General features: G+C 43.5%; 1 protein-coding gene across 1 annotated transcript in view; it reads left to right on the forward strand.

The window, feature by feature from the left end:
• The window catches only part of ESR1 (estrogen receptor 1), a 288,535-nt gene that overhangs the window by 215,199 nt on the left and 59,269 nt on the right, over positions 1-14,067 (forward strand). The window lies entirely within an intron of this gene.

A 14,067-nucleotide genomic window follows, 5' to 3' on the forward strand; every position in this document is an offset into this window, starting at 1 on the left:
CCAGTTTGAGTGGTAAAGGGCCCGTTGTGGTGCAGCACTTCCGGGTGTAAATGCATTGCAAGGGGAGTTTGAGTGGTAAATGGCCTCTTGCGATGCGTTTTACACCCGGAAGTGCCACATCGCAACGGGCCCTTTACCACTCAAGCTCCTAGTTTGGGTTACAATTCACATTGGATACAGGAGGAGAAGGAGAAGAAGAAGAAGAAGAGTTGGTTTTTATATGCCGACTTTCTCTACCACTTAAGGGAGACTTAAACCGGCTTACAATCAGCTTCCCTTCCCCTCCCCACAACAGACACCCTGTGAGATTGGTGCGGCTGAGAGAGTGTGACTTGCTCAAGGTCACCCAGCTGGCTGCGTGTGTAGGAGAGGGGAAACAAATCCAGTTCACCGGATTAGCCTCCGCCGCTCATGTGGAGGAGTGGGGAATCAAACCCTGTTCTCCAGATCAGAGTCCTCTGCTCCAAACCACTACACCATGCTGGCTGGAAAGCAGAGTGATTCTTGTTTTTTGAATGTAGTCCATATTAGGTGCATATGCTGAACAGAGATTCTGCATGCACACAATATTTCTCTAACACATGGAACACATGGAACAGATTATTAGTTCAAGGTAGAAATCAGAGTTTCTTTAGTAGCATAAATCTTGGTAGAGGGGAGTGGGAAAGTAACTGTGCTGCCTAAATACTCAGGCAGCATAGCAGATATAATATGTTGGAAAGCAATTATCTAGGAACTGAAAGAAATATCCCATGGTACCTCAGGAGGAGTATAGTGTCCAAAATACAAGCACACAGAGAACAGCAACAGCAATAGAGCTAGGAGGAAGTCACCTTTAAAGATTGTGATTGTTTTTAACTGGGTGACGTGTATATTTTATACCCTGGATGTCACTGTGGGTGATTGCAAAAAGTAGGAAAGTGATTCATATTTTTGTATTAAAATTTTTCAAAAGCATTGTCAGGGTTATTGCTAGCTAGATAAAATATTCTGAACTAATTAGCAGTAGCTGTGCAATGGTACATGCTTTTATCACAGGAAAAATATTTCTGGCTGCCATAGGTATTGAACCAAGTCTGCTTTTTTTTAAATTTAAGAATCTAAAAGATATGAGTCAAAGTTGAAATCCTTTTAAAATTTTTGCTTACACTACAACTTTAAGAACTGCTAAATTGGCACGTAAGCATATGTACCAATAGTTGTATGCCAGTCAGTCATGAAACATTATAAGCGCCAAAGCAATGTTCTCCTGGGATTTGCTTGCTATCCTCCTCATATTGTAAAAATCTCTTACATTGGTTGCTCTGTTTAATTGTTACCCGAATTGCTCTTTAAATGGGGAAATTAGCTGAGCAATCAGAAACTATGTATTTATAAAGCGGGATCTCAACCAACTATTCCAGAGCCCATTAACTGTGACCTTTGAAATCAAGACAGAGACAAAAGGATTCCAAATTAAAAGCGTTTGTTTTGTTTCATTCAATGGTGCAACACAAACATACACAGAGAATCTAAGAATAAAGGTAGTAGGAAGAGACTTTTGCCAGATGGCAGGAATATTTTCATGGGATATACGATACCTTTCCAGTAGTCCAGAGTTCCATAGGCTCAAAAATTAATAAAAAGAGGGCCGTGGAGGTCTGGGATAAAAAGAGGGCAGGGATAGCCCCTTGCGTGCTCCAGCATGTCTGCTCACTCCGGCAGAGTGGCAAGCTGTATAAAATGGGAGGCCCTAAGGTAACAGTATGGGCTGTGGGCACCCCAGATATACTGTTTTTCTGGGGGTGGGGTGAGGGGATTTACCCCTCCTGATCCCCAGGTGATAAAAGGTGACAAAAAGGATTAATTTTTGGCTGCCGGGGTGGGGTAGTGAGAATTTAGAAATCTATTCTGATTCCAATGGCTTTTGCAACCCGGGAGCAACCGGGAGATCTTTGCTGAAGTGATTAATGTTCTCAAACAAAAGGCGCGATCTCTGCTAATGCCTGGGAATTGCTGCTGCATAACTGGAAGGACGACTCATCGCTGATATCAGGATCGCTGCTGATTGCCCATTAAGGTGCTGATGTTGCAATGGGAGAGGGGGTGTTGGCACTGACTACATGACTGTCTGCTTTCCACGACATGGCTGTGGCTGGAACATAGTCTGCACTGGAACATGGAGTCTCTCAGGTTCACTGGAGGTTGCCCTTGCTTCTGCTTCCTAGCTGCCAGCTGCACGGAGCGCACAGGAGCGGCCGTGTCAGTTTCAACGGAGCGCGCTGCGGCCGTCCCAGTAGCTTTTTGGGGCTGGCGCGCAGCTGGAACAGTGCCTACATATCGGGTTGCCATGTCCAGTCCGGGAGTTTAGGCAGCCCATATGCTTACATCATACTCATTTGATGCCAGAACAATACAATCTACAGAAGGAAACAATTAAAACAACGAATGCAACCAAACAAGCAAATTAAAAATAATTAGATTTGGTCTTGTCATTTAAACAACTTGAGTAAGATTCATTAACATTGGGATTAAAGCTGGTTGTACTAGAAAATTAATTTGATAGTTGTTTCCATTAGTCTTAATGGCACCTTCCCTCTCCAACTGGGATGAGATGGTTAGAAGGCATTCTGTTCCAAGGAAACTTCCACGCAAAACTGCAGACAGTAAAAATTTTCCCGTGCAGCATGAACACAGGCAGGTGTGACAACATTGTCTACGAGTGAATTATTATTTTTTTCCTTTCTGGGATTCTCAACCAGTGAGTTGATAGTCTTTCCCCCCCTTTTTCTTTTTTTAACACTCCACCCCAAGAGCTTACTGAAGAAGGGAACTCAACCCTGGTCTCCCCCACCCACAAATCTCCTTGCAGTTCTGTAATTTCAATATTTTTCATCAAGTCCAGTTATCTAGTTGTTTTGAAGCACAGCCAGGAAATACACTTGAAACAGCCTAGTCCAGTGAGATAAGGGGGGGGGGGGAGGATGAGCTCCCATTCCCTGTGTAGTCTAGTTTTGCTTAACAGTAGACCTAGCCCCCATGCCTAGATATGAATCCATGGATTTGTGAATATTAGCTACTCTTGCAGCTTCTTTGAAATACAATAAAAACATTCTAAAGAGCTCATATCCTGAACCAGCAGTTCTCTTTCACATACAATGATGATCTCTCATACCTCCTAATTGTGTGTGTGTGTTGTGTTCCATCACAGGGAGGGAGCCTCTCCTTATGTCTCTCCCAATCAGTAGCGGGGCGGGGGCAGTCTGCCTATGGCCTGATGGTGCAAAACCTGAGCCTGAATCTCTATTCCTCCATGTCTTCAGCCCTGCCTTCCTGCCAGCATGTACAAGCAAAGCCTGGATCCTGTGCAGGGCAACCTGGCAGGCTGTGTATTGCAGTGCAAGGAGCCTTGAGAGAAGACTGGCTAAAACTGAATCCAGACAAGATTGAGTGTCCAAGAAATAACGGATTTATTCATGACAAATGAGGTGATGAATTGTGCAGCGTGATCAGGTAGTAAGCCTGGGGGATGCTCCTGGGCTCAGTCACTGAGTGTCTTTTTCCATCTGCACTTAATGTGCAGGTTGTATTCCAGTGTCTATTCCTATGCCCTTCCCATGCTAATCTATGCTTCTTTGACAACTGTAAGGCATGCTGTGTAGAGCTGTCCTTGAAAATGACTTGGGAGGCTTCAGCTTGTATAAAATACACTGTTCAGCCTGTATTTGTAGGGTGGTATCAGGACTGGTTCACCACCCAAGTGGCCTTTTCAGGTGTCAAACTGGTGGTGGGGTAGCAGTGGGGGTAGGGTTGCCAGGTCCCTCTTCTCTACTGGCGGGAGGTTTTTGGGGCGGAGCCCGAGGAGGGTGGGGTTTGGGGAGGGAAGGGACTTCAGTGGCATAGAGTCCAATTGCCAAAGTGGCCATTTTCTCCTGGGGAACTGATCTCTATCGGCAGGAGATCTCCAGCTAGTACCTGGAGGTTGGCAACCCTAAGTGGGAGGGGGAAGTTATATCAGGCAAGTATTTCCTCTTATGTCTAACACCACTTGGAATCCATCCAAGGCACTCTGCACACGAAGGCTCTTCCTTTGCAGCCTGCTTTGGATCCTCTGTGTGGTGGAAACATGGCTGGGGGGTGGCTTTCTAGCTTGAGCCAGCCTTGGACTGGCTGCCAGTTTGCTTCCAAGTTCAGTTCAGATGCTGGTCCTTCCCTTTAAGGTTCTTCTCAGCCAGGGATCCACATACTTGAAGGGTTGTCTCTCCCCTTATAAACTCAAGCACCGATTAAGATCTGGCCAACAGGCCTTGACATTAGTACCAGTATTGCTCAAGATTTGTACAATTACAACAAGAAGTCGTGCTTCTTCAGTGGCTTGCTTTACAATGGTTTGCCTCAGGAGAGCTATAAAGTCCCCTCCTGTGAGTCCTTTTGGGAGGATTACAAAACCTCCCCCACCTTTTTAAAGGTGTTTGACTAGTTTTCTGATAATTTATTGATGTGGGCTTTTTGATTGTTTTACTGATACATTTTTACTGATTTTTTTAGCCTACTGTTTGATTTTATTTTTCTTACGAACTGCCTTGAACCTTTCAGAAGGCATCCCATAAATATCCAAACAAATAAATAAACGAACAAATAAATTATTTACACACAAATAAATTATTTACGCATGACTGCATAATCATGGTTTTGAACCAAATGTCTAAATGTTTAAATAAATGCATTTGACACATGATTAAATCTTATCTGTTAGTGATGAACAGGATTTCACTGGAAGGCCAAGCACCAAAGAAAGTCTGCCTACTTGAAAGGGTCTTTTCTGTGTGAACCTTACACTTGTTTCCCCAATGTTAGACAGTCTAGGAGATTCCAATGTTAAGAAAAATGGGGAAAGCCATAAGGGAAGGTTGGAGTTGAAGGAGCTCCTAGGCTTTTCCTTTTTTACATTTTAGATTTCATAAAAGTATTGCATGGGTGTCAGCTAGGATTGCCAGGTCCCTCTTCGCAATAAACCTCATCAGGCTGAATCCAAAGGTCATTTTCCACTGGAAAAGACACATCTACTAGAAGAAAAATCATACACACACACATCTTCCACTGGTGGAAAGTGCCCATTGGATTCATCCATAGAGATTCTATGTAGCCAAACCGAGATGGGTAAAGCAGCTTTCAGAGTCTCATGGAAGGAAGAGTTAAATAAAACAGATGCAGATGACCTGGCTTTTTAAAAAACGAAGTCATAGCAGAAGTGTAATAGCTGACCATTCTTTCTTGGAAAAACGATGGCAAGAACAGTGCAAAACTGATGTATCTAAATAATGAACGTTAAAATGTGAAAACTAAAATGTGTATTAGTGAGGTAGGAATACTAATGTAACATAAGCATGCGAGGAGAAAAAGCAAAGATAGAAAATTAGTTCAGATTTTTGTTCATTAGGGTGCTTCCAATTAAGTACAGTATAAGTGGGAAAATTTTCTAATGAAAAGAGCAGTTAGTCATCAGGAGTGGAAGATGGAAACAAAAAGGGTTGTATGAAGATGGGGGGGGGGGGAGAGAGAGAGAGAGAGAGAGAGAGAGAGAGAGAGAGAGAGAGAGAGAGAGAGAGAGAGAGAGAGAGAGAGAGAGAGAGAGAGAGAGAGAGAGAGAGAGAGAGAGAAATTGATAACAGGCTGGTCCGAAAGATTTCATTCCATGAAAGGTGGAGCATTCCTTTGACATGAGGAGGTTCTATCAATGTAAGGAGCTTCACTGTGGTGGGAGAAGTATCGGCAGCTTTTTTTCCTAATACAGTATATAGGTAACTGAAATGACATACTTAAAAAAATAACAGTACCTGGCAGTCTATAGCAGAGTCAATGAGTACAGCATATAACAAAGTAGATAAAGCTTCCAATATTGTGTCACAGTGGAGGAGTGAGGTTCACACAGTGGTCCTTTCTTCAGAGCAAAAGGAGAGCTGCTGGATTAGACCACTGGTCCATCTAGTCCAGAATACTGTTTCACATAATGGCCAACTGGTTGCCCGGAGGGCCAAACAGGGCATAGAGGCTGAGGCCCTCCCTTGCTGCTACCCCCCAGTGCTAGTATTCAGAAGTTGTGCTGTCTCTGTCTATGGAGGCTCCCTTTAGTCACCATGGCTAGTTACTGATGGACATCTCCATGAATCTGCCTAAATCCCCTTTTAAAGCTCTCTATGCCTGTAGCCATCTTCCACTGGCAGTGAATTACACAATTTAATTATTCATTGAGTGAAGAAGTATTTCCTTTGTTTCCCCACTCCTACACACAAATCACAAAATCACACAAGGTTGGAAGAGACCACAAGGGTCATCCAGTCCAACCCCCTGTCATGCAGGATCCCACAATCAAAGCACTCCCAACAGATGGCCATCCAACCTCTGCTTAAAGACCTCCAAAGACGAAGCCAGCTGGGTGACACTGGTCTAGTCACAGCTCTTAGAGCTCTATCAGCCCCACCTACCTCACAGGGTGTCTGTTGTGGGGAGGGGAAGTGATTGTAAGCTGGTTTGATTCTTCCTTAAGTGGTAGAGAAAGTTGGCATATAAAAAGTTGGCATATGTGGTGGTGTCTCCAAATTGTAGTATTATGGGAGAGAGAGAAAAAAATGCTCCCACTATCCACCTTCTCAACCCCATGCATGTCTCCTCTTAGTAGTCATTTTTGTAGACTGAAAAATCCTAGACACTCCAGCCTTTTCTCATAAGAAAAGTGTTTCAACCTCCTAATCATCTTTGTTGCCCTCCTTTGTACACTTTCCAGCTCTGCAGTATTCTTTTGTTGATACAGCAACCAGAACTACACACAGGGCAAAACGCATGGTCACTTTAGCCTCCTTTATTTCCTGTTTCAGCCAGGATTCAGCCAGATTTGAACGCATGCGTTTCACCGAACGTGTGTTATATCCTGGCTAAATCCTGGCTGAAACAGGGAATAAAGGAGGCTAAAGCGACCATGTGTTTTCGCCCAGTTTTCCAAATGAGGCCACTCCATAGCTCAATTCAAGGGCGTTACAATATTGGCCTACAGCTGAACATCAAGAAAACAAAAGTAATGACTACAGGAGAATTATACAACTTTAAGGTTGACAATGAGGAAATTGAAATTGTTCAAGACTTTCTATTCCTTGGCTCCGCCATCAAATAAAAGGGAGACTGCAGCCAAGAAATCAGAAGGAGATTGAGACTGGGAAGGGCAGCCATGAAGGAGCTAGAAAATATTTTGAAGTGTAAGGATGTGTCACTGGCCACCAATACTAGATTAATTCATGCCATCGTATTCCCTATTACTATGTATGGGTGTGAAAGCTGGACAGTGAAGAAAGCTGATAGGAAGAAAATAGATTCCTTTGAAATGTGGTGTTGGAGAAGAGTGTTATGGATTCTGTGGACTGCCAAAAAAACAAATCAGTGGGTTATAGATCAAATCAAGCCTGAACTGATCCTAGAAGCTAAAATGACTAAACTGAGGCTGTCGTATTTTGGTCACGTCATGAGATGACAAGAGTCACTGGAAACGATAGTCATGCTAGGAAAAGTTGAGAGCAGCAGGAAAAGAGGAAGACCCAACAAGAGATGGATTGACTCAATAAAGGAAGCCACAGCCTTCAATTTGCAAGATCTGAGCACGGCTGTCAAAGATAGGACATTTTGGAGGACTTTCATTCATAGGGTCGCCATGAGTCGGAAGCGACTTGACGGCACTTAACACACACACAATATTGGCCATTTCATTTTCAATCCCTTTCCTAATAATTCCTAGCGTGAAGTTTGCCTTTTTTTTCCACCACTTTTGCTAACTGGGTCGATTCTTTCATCAAGGTTTTCATCAAGGAAGGTTACCCAAAGATCTGTTTCAATCTCAGTTTCAGCCTATCTAGTCATCATGAGCTTATATTTAAAATCAGGATTCTTTTGTTCCTGAATGCATCACCTTACACTTACCCATGTTGAACTTTGCCACATTGTTGCTTTCCTCTTAATAGAGCTATGAGAAGTAGGTCCTGTTTTCACCCATGAGATGTTGCATGATACAACAGTGTGTGTTTCCCTATTTATTTCTCATTGTAACCTGTGAGGTTAAAACACCATTTTAAGAATTTGGATTACATTTTAATCTAGAAGTGACTCATTACAATGGCAGTTTAGTCTTTTTTTCTTCTCCTTTAGGAATTTGTGTCTTGTCTGTTGCTCATGCTCTATTTCTTTTTTCTTGTTTGATATCATGAACTCATGATAAAATTTGATAAATAGAATTTTTTAAAAAACCATTTACTTTTTTCCAGAGAAAAGTTCTCTCACTCCCTTTTCAAGAGAGTTAGTAATGATCTCCTCTGGTTTCTTTTCCTTCTATGGGATAAGTGAAATGCAAGAACAAAAAATCCTATAAATCTTATGAGCCATGATGCATCTACAGCTTTAAAAATCTTCATTTCAGTAGGTCAGAACATTTCCAGCTGTTGATGCAAGTAAAAGAGAATGCATAAATTAATCTTTTTAAAGTTCTGTTGTCTGATCTTGCCATGTAAAAAGTTGTCTTTGTAAGAAATCTCTGCCAAATTTAAGTAGCAGATGGATAACTGCCTCTTTGAGTGGTTGAGGGGAGGTACCCTAAGTTAGTGACTGATTTATATTAGATACTAAGGGTTTGTCGATGTGGTCCTTAAATGATTTTAGCAGCCAGGATGGGCAAGGATCCAGAGTACAAGTCGTGGCCTTCACAGATCCCAGGATCTTGTCGACATCTATCACAGAAGCTGGGACAAAATGATTCATGAATAGTCCAGATGGTGTATTAGTCCTGTCTTCTGGTGCGCCTATGTTACAACTGACATCCCAGTCAGAACGTATTCTCAATCTTTCATCAGCAAACAAATTAACGAAAGTATCATAGTCAATTTTCTCTTCCTGAGACAATAAAAGCTTAGATTTTGGAGTTAACAGTTGCTGAGCTAGCTTAAACAATTGGGATAGTTGTGAGCTCGCTGATTCTATAGTAGCAGAGTAGTAACATTTTTTTGTTGCCATCACTGCTGCTCCATAGGTGTTCCAATGAGCTCTATAGCGTAATCTCTCCGATTGGGTATGGGTTCACCGTAGGGTTACCATTTCCAGGTTGGGAAATACCAGGAGATTTTGGGGGTGGAGCCTGAGGAGGAAGAGGTTTGGGGAGGGGAGGGACTTAAATGCCATAGAGTCCAATTGCCAAAGCGGCCATTTTCTGCAGGGGAAATGATCCTTGTCACCTGGAGACCATTTGTAATAGCGGGAGATCTCCAGCCACTACCTGGAGGTTCGCAACCCTAGTTCACCACCAGCATCTTTCTAGACATCTCCTATTCCTCTTCATGTCACCCACTTCTGTAGTAAACAAGGGGGCTGGTTTATGCCTTAGAGGTGGGAGTGGACACAGAGGGACAACCTTGTTGATAGCTTCAAGGAGCTTCACATTCCACACTTCTACGTTTTGCTCTTTTCTGAGACCTCTTATATATAACACCTGTAAAGGCACCTTTCTGTAAAGGCACCTTTCGGAGGTGACGTGTGTTCTGCTGCCTTCTTGCCTTCCTTAGCATTTCCTACTTATTTTTGCTGCCAACTAAGGCTCTTGCCTTAGAATTCTTAGTTGGACCCAAAGAACAGGATGGCTTAGTTATGATTGGTAGAATGACATAATGTTCAGTGTGTGGGGGGTGGCTGTGAGGTAAAAGGGGATCTTTTACTATAAATAACAGTTTTCTTTTAAACTTAAATAGATGTTAGTTAGAAGTATAACCACATAATGGATTCAAATAGGTACAGTTGTTCTTCTTTCTCTAGAGTGTGTTGCACTGTGTGGAGCCAGTGCCTCCACTGGCCAATGTTCTGTTTTTCATGTGGTAACTGCTCTTTGTCTTCGGTCAGATGGTTGAAATTTCCACCATCAAGTTTTGGAAATTTCTTTGGTTTTATTTTCTCATCACATTGAAACTATCAATCAAAAGCAGAATAGATAATCATGAAACTTTCACTTCAAGTTCATGCTGAGGTGATGTGTTGCCATCTTGTGTTATATATTTATTTAGGTCCTACCCTAGTTTGTGGTTTCGAATTCTTCTAATCCTGCCCTAGTTTGTGGTTTTATATTCTTCTAATGGAATTTTCTTTGCCCCCCCCCCGGGTGGGGGTGGGGGCAGAAGGATAACACAACTGACTTCCATTTGCAGCAGAGACTCACTACACACAATGGTGCTCCTTAAGTGTCTCTTTATTGGAATCAGCAAAGGTCCACACAAGCTTCCTCATGAGTGCAGTTCCCTTCACCTGTCCGCCTTTGCGCCTTCAAAACCCCAGTGTCTTTCTAGACATCTCCTAGACACCACCTCCAGGTGGTGGCTGGAGATCTCCCGCTATTACAACTGATCTCCAGGTGATAGAGATCAGTTCTCCTGGAGAAAATGGTGGGGTTGGAAGGTGGGCTCTATGGCATTATACCCCATTGAAGTCCCTCCCCTCCCCAAACCCCACCCTCCTCAGGCTCCACCCCAAAAATCTCTTGCTATTTCTCAACCTGGAGCTGGCAACCCTATATTAACCCTTCCTTGCCTTGCTCCATCTCAGCTGGGTGTGCGTAGAGCTAGCCAGATGCCCTTGCTGTCCCCTCATGCCCCCATATAATGTCCTTGGCTGGCAAACCTCCTACCCCTTTTTCTTTATATATGTACATAATCAACAACTCTTTTAAACGATAGAATAAATTATGTTGACCTCTATGAACTGTTACTGAATAATCACACCTTTACATTATTTTATTTATCTATATAATGTTTGAATATTCCCTCAACCCCTCTGTACACATAAAAATCCAACCCAAGGAGAACATTTTTCTTTTTAAAATACAGCACACATAATTTTGACATGGAAAACAGCGAACACACCTCACGCTCCTTCGCAGCCTTATAATAGCCCCCCAAAAGCTTTACCTGGTAATTATGCTGCTAGAAGCTAAAATGACTTAATTGAAGCTACTCTAGTTTAGTCACTGGAAAAGGCTCACTGGAAAAGACAATAATGCTAGGAAACATTGAAGGCATGCCCACAGCCTCTGGCCACGGCGGCGCCCCACTCTTCCCACTAACCAGAGCAGCCCCCAAGGCCCCTCCCCCCGATCCAGCCTTGGCTATGCAGCTGCTCCCTGGTGGAAGGGAGACTGTGCTGCAGGTGGTACACTCTGCCACTCCAGCTGGCCCCATCGGGTTGCTACCGCCTTCTTGCAAGGTGCACCGCCCTGTCCTGGAGCAGGCTGCTCCCTCTTGCCCAGTAGGTGGGGGCTCCTCTGGCATCTGCTGCTGCCTTTGTGTCACAGGAATATATTACAGTTTCCAGAACTCACAACCTGGGACCAACATGCTACAAAAAGAAATCATGACACCTCAAAATGCTTTCTTTCTTTTTAGTGCCTTTTTGGGCAGACTGAGGTAGAATAGTGCTATATCGGTTTCTACAGAATTAAGTGCTGGATTATGCTAGATATTTTGTAGAAACTAGCATGACTATTCTTGAAAGGTAGAAGGGGAGAAAATAAGTAAGGTTGCCACTGTATGAATATTTTCCTGGGAGTTGAAGTTGATTCTGAGTAAGTATGATTAGGCTCAAATTTTCAAAGTTATAAAGTTTGTCTCATCCAAGTCACCACCAGCATGATGTTTACTATCATTGGCCAACTTTTCACAGTAGATTTTGCTTCTTTCTTGTCGTGGAGCAAAAAAAAAAAACGATTTAATTTTTTTTTCATGGCCGCGGATTATCCCTTTCAATCCCGAAGTAGTTATGGTTATTATGGGAACAAAACACGCAGTATTCGACAACCGTTACCTCTGTCCCCTTTGCAGGAGGCCTCCCCTTCCATCCAGCTCATGCTTTATGACTGCCCCCAACTCCGCCCAAGCTCCGCCCACCGGATTGCTTTGTGTGGTTCAGCTCTGTGGACACGGCCCCAGTGCCCCCCCAAAAAACCCAGTCCCTCTGTGTTTTTTTATAATTTTTCCATCTGCCATTCTCCCCGTTTCCCCCCACCCCGTACTTGGTCACGCTCCCCCCCTTTCCCGAACGGTCAGTGTTGCCCGCCCCCTCAGACTGCGCTGGGGCGATCATCCCCCCCCACTTTGCCCACTTTTCCCTTTCTTGGGTACTGCTGCTGCTTCGCCCCATCTGGCCACTAGATGTCACTCCCTTTCTTGGTTTTTGCTGGCGGCCGCTGCTGCACCAAACTAGCTCCCGTACAACTCCTGTCTGGTTTCGCTGTTTCCTTCCTTCCCCAGCACAGCACGGCGCAGAAATTGTCGGGGGGCTCATCCCACCTCCACACCCCAGCAAGTCCTACACCATGCACAGAGGATGGCAAACAAGGAATCCTAAATTGACCCAGAGAACCCTGTAGTGGGGAAGCATTGCTCCCTGGTAGCAAAGTGGTAGCAAGGTGGCGATCTGATATTTCCTGGCCATACAAGAAGCGCCATGGGAGCCAGACACTGACTGACGATCCTTCCTGGTCTCCCTTTCGTGATCTACATGACAAAGCAGTATCTTAACTGAGAGGGTGGTCAACCTCCAGTCAATCTGTAGCAATTTTCTCCTAGAAGAACTGATCTCCACTCAATAGAGATCGTTTGCCAACTCACTAAGCAAGCATTTTCTCCTGGTGTATTGATCTCTGTTGGGCGACATCTGGTGTCCGCCACACAAAGTGCAGCAAAAAGGGGTGGTATTCTTTTCCGAGCACGAAACTCCCCCAGCCAATCGCCGTTCTTGGGGGAGGAGAAATTAGCCGGCATGGGCAGGGACAATTGATCCGAACCAAGGAACAAAGGCATTTTTTTCATGGAGATCTGAACCAAAAACCGCGCAGCAACGGCAAAGAACGGAGCAAAACAGGTTTGACTTAACATGGGGATGAAGCGGTTTTTATTCTTCAATTTGAATCAGTCGTGAAAAATCAAAAATTTGCACCCGGCCAAAACAAAAGTGAAACCGCAGCAAACCTCCGTGAAAAAATCCCCATTGTCTTTAATTAACTGAGCTGCATATCCTGGACTCAAAGCCAACGTTCTCTGTTAGACTATAATGACTCTCTGAGCAATTTTTGGTGGACTGTTGTGACGAAAAGGCGGCTGTATGAGATTTCAGAAGCCTGGCATCAATTCCTGGCTTAATCTTCTTCAGTGACAGATGTCAAGCCATTGTCATGGCAATTCTCAAAACAGTAATCCTTGAACAGCCCCACGAACTTAATTTGGACCATTCCAGAGCATATAGTTTGAGAACTGCTTCTTAAATGCTGTTAGAATTGCAGCATTAGTGTAAGCCATGGGCTTTTTTTTCTAGTAAAGAAGCAGATGCATATCGAAAAGTGGAAGGATGAATTCCATTACTGGTTATATGATTCTGTTTTGTCGGTGATACAACACTATCTACTAATGGTGATCCTGGTGATGATTTTAAGCTTTGTCTGATTGAACCATCTATGCCAGCAGAAAGGATATGCCACTTAACTTGACAGAAAACATCACTGTTATTTGGTTTGACCCTCTGTAATTTAAATAGTTTTTCTTCTTTATTTAATTTTGCTTCACTCTGTCTTACCAATAGATGGAGATTAGATAATTAATGCTATGAAGTTGGCCCTGTGTAAATTAGAGCAGGTTTACTTGCTGGTGGGAACCTAGATCTTTTGTGGGCTTGAATTAACCATTCAGGGAGTTGTATGATGGAGTTGGTTGGCATCAAATCTGCATTTGTTGGACCTGCTTAAAACGTACCCATATATCCCCTGTCAGTAACTGACTACCCAGCTTCTAATGTCCCATGGAAGTGGCATAAGTTGCTTGGAGGGCACACAAAAGAAAACTAATATATTCAATATCTGCGATCAAAAAGAAAGAAATCACCTTTATGCACATGTTTACAAAAAGCAGGCTGGATCACACCATTTTTGCAAGGGAGGTGCAGGAATATATGGGACATTTGCCATAGTTGCAGGAATTGGATCATGAGTTTGGAATCCCAAGATCACTAAGGCACCCCTTTGCT

This window comes from Euleptes europaea, chromosome 7 (genome assembly GCF_029931775.1).
Source record: "Euleptes europaea isolate rEulEur1 chromosome 7, rEulEur1.hap1, whole genome shotgun sequence".
NCBI classification, from domain to species: Eukaryota; Metazoa; Chordata; class Lepidosauria; order Squamata; family Sphaerodactylidae; genus Euleptes; species Euleptes europaea.